This window comes from Nicotiana sylvestris, chromosome 3, assembly GCF_000393655.2.
Source record: "Nicotiana sylvestris chromosome 3, ASM39365v2, whole genome shotgun sequence".
In the NCBI taxonomy this organism is placed as follows: domain Eukaryota; kingdom Viridiplantae; phylum Streptophyta; class Magnoliopsida; order Solanales; family Solanaceae; genus Nicotiana; species Nicotiana sylvestris.
This window is the reverse complement of record NC_091059.1, coordinates 103,637,519-103,646,551: the sequence shown is the minus strand read 5'-3', so window position 1 is coordinate 103,646,551 and position 9,033 is coordinate 103,637,519. Positions and strand designations below refer to the sequence as shown.

General features: G+C 39.5%; 1 long non-coding RNA gene across 1 annotated transcript; it reads right to left on the bottom strand.

Moving 5' to 3' along the window:
• Window positions 1–3,488: 3,488 nt before the first annotated feature.
• LOC138886895 (uncharacterized) lies at window positions 3,489–5,239 on the bottom strand. The gene is made up of 3 exons (XR_011405852.1): window positions 5,030–5,239; window positions 4,490–4,541; window positions 3,489–3,780 (listed from the first exon to the last, which is right to left on the bottom strand). It is a non-coding gene; the product is annotated as an uncharacterized lncRNA (long non-coding RNA).
• Between the last annotated feature and the right edge of the window lie 3,794 nt (window positions 5,240–9,033).

Here is a 9,033-nt window from a genome sequence, read left to right as displayed (position 1 = left end):
TACTTAACCAATCCCTCAAATTTTAGATATAAACTTCAAAGGGTATTCTAAATCACTTTCAAGAACATCCAATCCACACAACTCACAAAATTTTAAAACCTAAAATTATATATATGTATGTATGTTCAAGAATCATATGTATTTTTGGTGTTCGAATTGACCAATTTGTGGTTGAGTGTGTTAGGCAAACAAACTGAAGAAATTAGGGAAAGAAAAAAATAAGGAGATAGGAGAGAAGAGGAAAAAAAGGAAATGATTTAATTGAATCCCTTAATTGAAGGCACTACTAATTAGGATTGTTCAAAACCGAACCAAAACTGCTAACCGAACCGAACCAATGGCTTATTGTCTTATTGGTATTGGATTACCGGGGTAATGGATGGTGAACGGATTGAGATTTTATAATTAACGATTTAACTGTTTGGAGGCAGATTACTCAATTTTTTTATCGGATAAACCGTTAACCTATTAGGAATTTTTATATATACACTTTTACCCCTATGTATATAAAGTACTATTGAAACCCCTATGTATTTACATTTTGTTTGACCAAAACAGGCTTGATGCCGATTTCTATCTGCCATAGGTACTTAAGAATGCATTACATATTAGATGGAAGAGCTGCCAAGACTTGTATTAGTTGGACTTTTTCCCTCACAGAACAAATAGAAGAGGAATTCAAAGGAAAGGTTATTGTTACATCCCGTGTTTTCGTACGTGAAAGTACGCCATATGTAATGACCCGACCGATCATTTTAAGAATTAACACCCCGATCCCCTAGTAACTATTTTCCCCGTGTTTGTTTCTGCTATTGTGAGTTGCCGGGAGGATTCGTTTGGAGTTTCGGAGTGTTTTGGGACACTTAGTCCCTCAACGAGAGCTTAAGCTTTAGAATTTGGACCGTAGTTGGAGCAGTGTGTAGACGACCTTGAAATGGAATTCTATCGGTTCCGTTAGCTCTGTTGGTGATTCCGGGCTTAGGGGTGTGTTCAGATTGTGTTTTGGAGGTCCGTAGCTTATTTAGGCTTGAAATACTAAAGGTTGAATCTTTGAAGTTTCCGGTTCGATAGTGAAATTTTTATATCGGGGTCGTAATCCGATTCTGAGAGTTGGAATAGCTCCGTAGGGTTGAATGTGACTTGTGTGCAAATTTTGGAGTCAATCGGACTTGGTTTGGTTTGTTTTATCATCGGGTGTAGGATTCTTGAGGTTTCTAGTTCATAAGGCTTGAATTGGAGAGTGATTCATGATTTTAGCATTTTTTGATGTGATTCGAGGGTTGGAATAAGTTTGTATGATGTTTTAGGATTGGGTGGCATATTTGGTTGAGGTCCCAGGGGCCTCGCATGAGTTTCGAATGTCTAACGGATTGGAATTTGGACTTAGGCAAAAATCTGAAGTTGCTGAACCTGTCATAACCACACATGCGTATGTGGGACCACAGGTGCAGCACCGCAGAAGTGGTTTGGGAATCGCAGGTGCGGTCTAAGGCTTGAGTGGAGTTGGTCGCAGATGCAGCCCAAGGACCGCAGAAGCGGACCGCATTTGCGAGTAGTTGGGCGCAGATGCAAGATTTTGGACGTTTAATTAAATATCACAGGTACGAGTTAATTGCAGCAAAACCGGGACCGCAAGTGCGGTCCCATGACCGCAGAAGCGGTAATCGCTGGGTGGATATAGAAAATTCGAGGGTTTGAGATTTCATAACACAAAAATCGAATTGGAGCTCGGTGGGAAACGATATTTCGAGGGTTTCTGAAGGAGAGTCCTTGGGTAACGATTTCTATCTTGATTTTGATCTTAAACTATAATCAATTGTTGTTTTCCTCTTCTAATTAAGGAATTTGCGGGATAAAAGTTTGAAAATTGGAGAAAAGTTCCCCAATTGAGAATCCGGGTTTTGAGTGAGATTTTGACGTCGGATTTTGATGATTCTTGTTCGAGTGTGCTCGTGAGTGATTGGGTGTTCAGAATTTGTAAATTTTACCTGACTCCGAGGCGTGGTCCTGGGGGACTTTTTGGAGCGATTTTCTTCATTTCGCGTGTTAGCTTCGAATTTATTAGTTAAATTAGTTACTTGAAGTTATATTTACATTAAACAATTAATTTTAATAAATTTAAGCCATTTGGAGTCGGGTACTCGTGGAAAGAACGTGATTTCGAGTTGATTTAATCTGGTTCGAGGTAAGTGGCTTGCCTAACCTTGTGGGGGGAACTCCCCTTAGGATTGGTATTGTTGTTATATGAGTGCCGTATACGTGAGGTGACGAGTGCGTACACGTGCTAATTGTTGAAAAATCCCGTTTTCATTAAGTTAATACATATGTTTTCTTGTAATTGGGAAATACTTGTACTTGAAGCCTCTTGCTTAGTTTAGGAAAAGTATGCTTATGTGATTTAATTGTCTTATCTACTTTAATTGCCTACTTGTACTCTGTGCAGCATGTTAAAGTAGAAATTCATGTTTAATTCTCGAATAGAACGAAATTCTTCTGAGACTGTTGTGTATTTGCATTGGGACTATGGGACGATACCCCCGCACATTATATTTGGGACTACGGGACAACACCCGGTAGATTTCCTATACTAGATATTTACTTTGGGTCTATGGATTGTTATTCCGGAAATTTTCCCTATATATTTATGATTCGGACTATGGGACGATATCCTGGGATATCTTCTGCACATTTACGTTTGAGACTACGGGACGATATCCTCAAAGATCCCTTATTGCTAGCTTGGTGTACTGAGTATATCCTGTCTGTGATTTACTCTTTATCAACTGTTAGTGTTATTAATTATACTGTCGTACTTCTTATTGTTTTACCTCATTTTATATATATATAACCAGTAGGGCCCTGACCTTCCTCGTCACTTACTGGGTACCACTGTGGTGTACTCATGCCCTTTCCTGCACATGTTTTTGTGTGCAGATTCAGGTTCTTCGGCCCAGCCATACTATCAGTGAGGTGAGGCAATCTTAAGAGACTTTGAGGTATATCTGTCGCGTCCGCAGACCGAGGAGTCCCTCTCTATTCTCTCTTTTAGCTATAGCCTTCTGTGTTTTCCTTTAATTAGACATTCTGGAGTTAGAACACTATGTAATTTCCACAACTTGTGATATTATGAGATTCTGGGTTTTGGGAGTTGATTCAGTTTGAGAGTGTGCATTTGTATATGCTGAGCGACGTCTTAAACATTTTTATTATGTTTTATCCGCAGTTTTTGGCTAGTTTTATCTGCAGTTTCTTTTTCCATAAATTGTTAGGCTTACTTAGTCATAAAGACTAGGTGCCATCACGACAGTTCACGGAGGGCGAATGTTACGACCCAAACTGGAGGGCCATGGCTAGCACCCGGCCATACTTGCCGAGCACCAACATACATTTTATCTAACTTTCTTTATTATCTATTAGGGCCGACGAGATTAATATAAATGGTAGAGATGGATCATGGACAACCAACAATAAATATGATGGCATTAACATTCATAACATGGGATGACCAGACAAGAAGAAACTATATATATGGTACGAGCTACCACGCTGCCACAGCGATAAGGTATACCAAACTATACATAAGTCGACACCTGTCTATGAGACTCTATAGGAACATAAGTGCTGCAACATAGCCAGAACAGGGCACCGACATACCCATAATGTCTATAACAAAAATGCATACCAAGACCACGACAAGTCCGGAGAAGGGATCTCACCAATCACCGCTGAACTGGATAGCCTACTGTGGTAGAGGAGCTGCACCTGCCTGTCTATCAGGACCTGCAGCACGACATGCAGCGTCCACAAAAAAAAGGACGTCAGTACGAATAAAGTACTGAGTATGTAAGGCAGGGAACCATAAGTACGAATAGTAATGTAAGCAGGGATTGATAATATACAACTTGTAACATATGCGTACCTCTGAGGGCTACTGATATGAAATGCATGATACATATGTATATATACATAAACTTTCAAAACATACGCCTCTGTGGGCATCATCATCATCATATCGTACCCGGCCGTAATAGGCTCGGTGAAAAACATACCCGGCCATCATAAGGCTCGGTAGTATTGTACCCGTTCACGTGGAGCTCGGTAAAACCCAACTGATCAGTGGTTGCACAATAGGTGTCGTACCCGGCCGACTATAGCGCGGCTCGGTAGAGTAAAATAGATACATATATATATAATGCATGCTCAACTCATGGAATCACATTCTCAACCTTTCGGAGTGATGTAAGGTCGGTAACCTCTATACACGTTATTAGGACTAACTCTTCACTGTGAACCTTATAAGAATCAGGAAGTACCAACAACATTGATAACATAAAAATAAGAGAAGCAACATTAACATCTATCGTTCCATAAGAGGGGAAACAATGTAAATACTGCTAGCTTCTAAGAGTAGAGTATCTTTGGAAGCTCGTTCATTACATTATGTACAATCAGAGTCGTGCAAAAGAAGGAAGGGGATAGCCTCACATACCTTGTATATACTGCCCCAATCTCAAGCTATGCAATTGTCACGACTCCTTAGTCTACAATAAGAGAAACGATATTATCGTTATCATTTGAGCGTCATAACTATTATGTATCGACCACAACCTATTTATAATAAAACGGGCAGCACCTCCCTTCGTTATATGACTTCCCACAAGTTATAACAGCCAATAACAACCAATATGCTCGTATATGATAGCTTTGTACACTTTATTCTTTCAAATTCACGAAGCATAATAATAACAACACAACCACAACGTCAACTAAAAACTACAACTATACCGACACTATCATCATGCAATCAAAGAGCGATAAGCTCCTGAGGCTTTAAACAATGGTGTACTCCATAACCGACCTCCTTTTAACAACAACCAAGCTTTACACGAGCTACCACACAACCACCAATCTCCATACCATAAGAAAAGAGCCCATAACCTATTTATACAATTACTACGACTTAAACTCACGGCTTCCGATCACCGTCCCGTGAGTTCTCAACAATAACATGCCTTAAAATAAAACTTACCTTAATTGAATGTATGAAAATATGGAGAAGTTGTACGTAGAGGAAACTTTGTGCACTTCACTGTTTTAGGGAAAAAGGAACGAGCAAGATGGAGTTTCTCCTCACATAGTTGCTGCAACGTAAATATATATATCTAACAATTCCCTCCTTTCCCCAAATGATAAGGTTTCTCAAACACTATGTATATAGAGGATAAGGTCAGCTGAAATACACCCCATCACCAAACTTTTGCAAAAGTCTATTTCTAAGAACTCTAAGTATTTTGATATATATTGAAAAGATTTGTCCTTTACCAAGACTCCACTAACTTTCAACTTAAGTAAAATATCATCACATGACACGTAGCACTAGGAGGTCTCTTAAATAGATTACTACATCTACTTTGATAAAATACTTATTCAAAAAGTTAATACTTATCTAATAAAATATGTGGCTATGGTAACAAAATAAATATGTTAATATTTTTAAAGGTTAGGGCATTGATAAAAATAAAATTATATCCTGTCAAATCCTAATTTTTTCACTACATAATATCACAATACAAATTTTTCTACTATGAGTATAATTTAACATATTCGTAAACAGTAATAATGGTAACTATTCAAAATTATACTAAAAATTTTTTTACTAAAATACTCCACTAAAAAAAATACCGCACTAACATAATGTCTAACGGTATCAAGGTTGTTAAACTTACGGGGTGTAACATCCTTCCTCCATTTAGAATATTCGTCCTCAAATGTAAGGGTTTATGGGGAGTCCAAATCATCCTGTATTCCAACGGAAATTTCCGGTCAATTTTCCCCTATAAAATGGTCACTAGCAAAGCTTGCCAGCAGTTAAGCCCAACGTATGGCCTCACAAGGCTACACAAAGCATTATGGATATGTACATTATCTTCATATCACCATTTTGTATTAAGGAAGAGTATTCTCAAGTTATTGCTTACCTCATAGAGCCGTTTCACCTTCTAATGTATCCTGCGTTCCACCAGCATCTTTGTTATCTTCATTCTGAAATAGGTAAGGGTATTTAGACTTCATCTCCTTTTTTGCTTCCCATGTCATTTCTTCCATATTCTTGTTCCTCCATAATACTTTGACGGAAGCTACATCTTTTGTTCTCAGCTTGTAGACTTGTCGATCTACTATAGCCACTGACACTTCTTCATATGATAGATCCTCTGTAACTTGTACATCTTTGATAGGGACAACTCGAGAAGGGTCTCCAATACATTTCCTCAACATAGATACATGGAATACCGGGTGGACAAATTCCAATTCGGATGGCAATTCTAACTCATAAGCAACCTGTCCAATTCGTCGAAGAATTTTATACGGCCCGATATACCTTGGACTCAGCTTACCTTTCTTCCCAAAACGCATAATACCCTTCATTGGTGAGATCCTCAGGAAAACCCAATCACCAACCTCAAACTCTAGATCACGACGTCGGACATCAGAATAAGATTTTTGCCTGCTTTGTGCCGTCCTCAATCGCTCATGTATCACTTTCACCTTCTCAATAGCTTGGTGAATCAAATCTGGCCCATATAATTCTGTTTCACCGACTTCGAACCATCCAACTGGTGATCTACATCTCCTCCCGTATAGTGCCTCGTATGGGGCCATTTTAATACTGGAATGGTAGCTATTATTATAGGTGAATTCTATGAGTGGAAGATGGTCATCCCAATTCCCCTTAAAATCTAGAACGCATGCTCGTAGCATATCTTCCAGTGTCTGAATGGTACGTTCAACCTGTCCGTTAGTTTACGGATGAAATGCAGTGCTGAGATTCACTTGTGTGCCTAAACCCTTCTGAAAAGACCTCCAAAGGTTAGCCGTAAATTGAGCTCCTCGGTCTGATATAATAGATACCGGCACACCATGAAGCCTAACAATCTCTTTGATATACAACTTCGCATAATCTTTAGCCGTGTAAGTTGTCTTAACTAGCAGAAAATGGGCACATTTTGTAAGTCGATCAATTATCACCCAGATGGAGTCAAACTTATGATAAGAGCGAGGTAATCCAATAATGAAGTCCATATTAATCACCTCTAATTTCCAGGTCGGAATTTCTATATTCTGAAGCAATACACCGAGTTTCTGATGTTCTATCTTTACTTGTTGACAATTGGGACATTGGGCTACAAATTCTGCAATAAACTTCTTCATATTATCCCACCAATACTGCTCCTTGACATCATGATACATCTTTGTCGAGCCGGGATGGATAGAATATCGGGATTGATGAATCTCATTCATAATCTTCTCTCGCAACCCTGCCACATTAGGCACACATAATTGGCCCTGGTATCTCAGTTCCCTATCTCTTCCGATCTCAAAAGCCATAATTTTACACTGTTGAATGCTCTCTCTCAATCGTACTAAGATAGGATCTTCATATTGCCGTGTTTTTACCTTGGCTACCAAAGATGATTCTGATGTATTTTGTACCGTAACACCTCCGTCATCAGAGTCTAACAATTTGATTCTCATATTGGCTAATTGATGAAGCTCTTTAGTCAACCCCCATCTACCTGCCTCAATATGTACTATGCTTCCCATTGACTTACGGCTGAGAGCGTCTGCGACAACATTGGCTTTACCGGGATGATACAATATCTCGACGTTGTAGTCTTTCAGTAATTCAAGCCACCTACGCTGCCTCAAATTCAACTCCTTATGATTGAAGATGTATTATAAACCCTTGTGATCTGTGTAGATGTCAACATGGACGTCATATCAGTAGTGCCGCCATATCTTCAAAGCATATATTACTACAGTCAATTCCAAATCATGGGTTGGATAATTCTTTTCATGCTTCTTCAATTGTTTTGATGCATAAGCAATCACCTTCCCACGCTGCATCAATACGCACCCCAAACCTATACCTAAGGCATCACAATATACTACATAACCTTCTGTTCCTTCAGGAAGAGTGAGCACTGGTGCGGATGTCAATCGATTCTTCAGCTCCTGAAAACTACGTTCACAAGTGTCAGACCATTGGAACTTGGTAGCTTTCTGTGTTAACTTAATCAATGGTGCTGATATAGAGGAAAACCCTTCTACAAACCGCCTATAATATCCTTCTAGCCCCAAGAAGTTGCGGACTTCTGATGGTGTTGTAGGTCTCGGCCAATTCTTTACTGCATTGATCTTCTGAGTGTCGACACTAATACCCTCGTCAGATATCGCATGACTAAAGAATGCTACTGAGTTCAGCCAGAATTCACATTTAGAGAGCTTAGCATATAACTTACAATCCTGAAGCGTCTATAATACTATACGCAAGTGGGCCGCATGTTCCGCCTCCGAACAAGAATACACCAGAATGTCATCAATGAATACAATCACGAACACATCAAGATAGGGCCTGAATACAGTATTCATGAGATCCATAAAAGCTGCTGGTGCATTTGTTAGCCCGAACGACAACACCAAGAACTCAAAGTGCCCATATCTTGTCCGGAAGGCTGTCTTTGGAACATCCTTCTCCTTAACCCTTACCTGATGATACCCTAAACGTAAATCAATCTTTCAGAAATACTTGGCACCCTGGAGTTAGCCAAAAAGGCCGTCAATCCTTGGAAATGGATACTTGTTCTTTATAGTAAACTTATTCACTGTCGATAATCGATACACATCCTTAACGACCCATCTTTCTTCCGCACGAACAAAACTAGTGCACCCCAAAGTAAAGTGTTAGGCCTAATGAAGCCCTTATCCAACAAGTCCTTCAAATGTGCCTTCAACTCTCGCAACTCTACCGGGGCCATTATGTATGGAGGGATAGAGATCGGTTGAGTGTCAGGCAACACATCAATGCTAAACTCAATCTTCCTTTTAGGAGGAAGGCCAGGGAGTTCATCTAGGAAAACATCTGGAAATTTATTGACCGTGGAGATTGATTGTAGAGTAGGCGGCTTCTCCTCTACATCCCTAATGCGAACGAGATGATAAATGTAACCTTTTGAGATCATTTTCCTTGCCTTA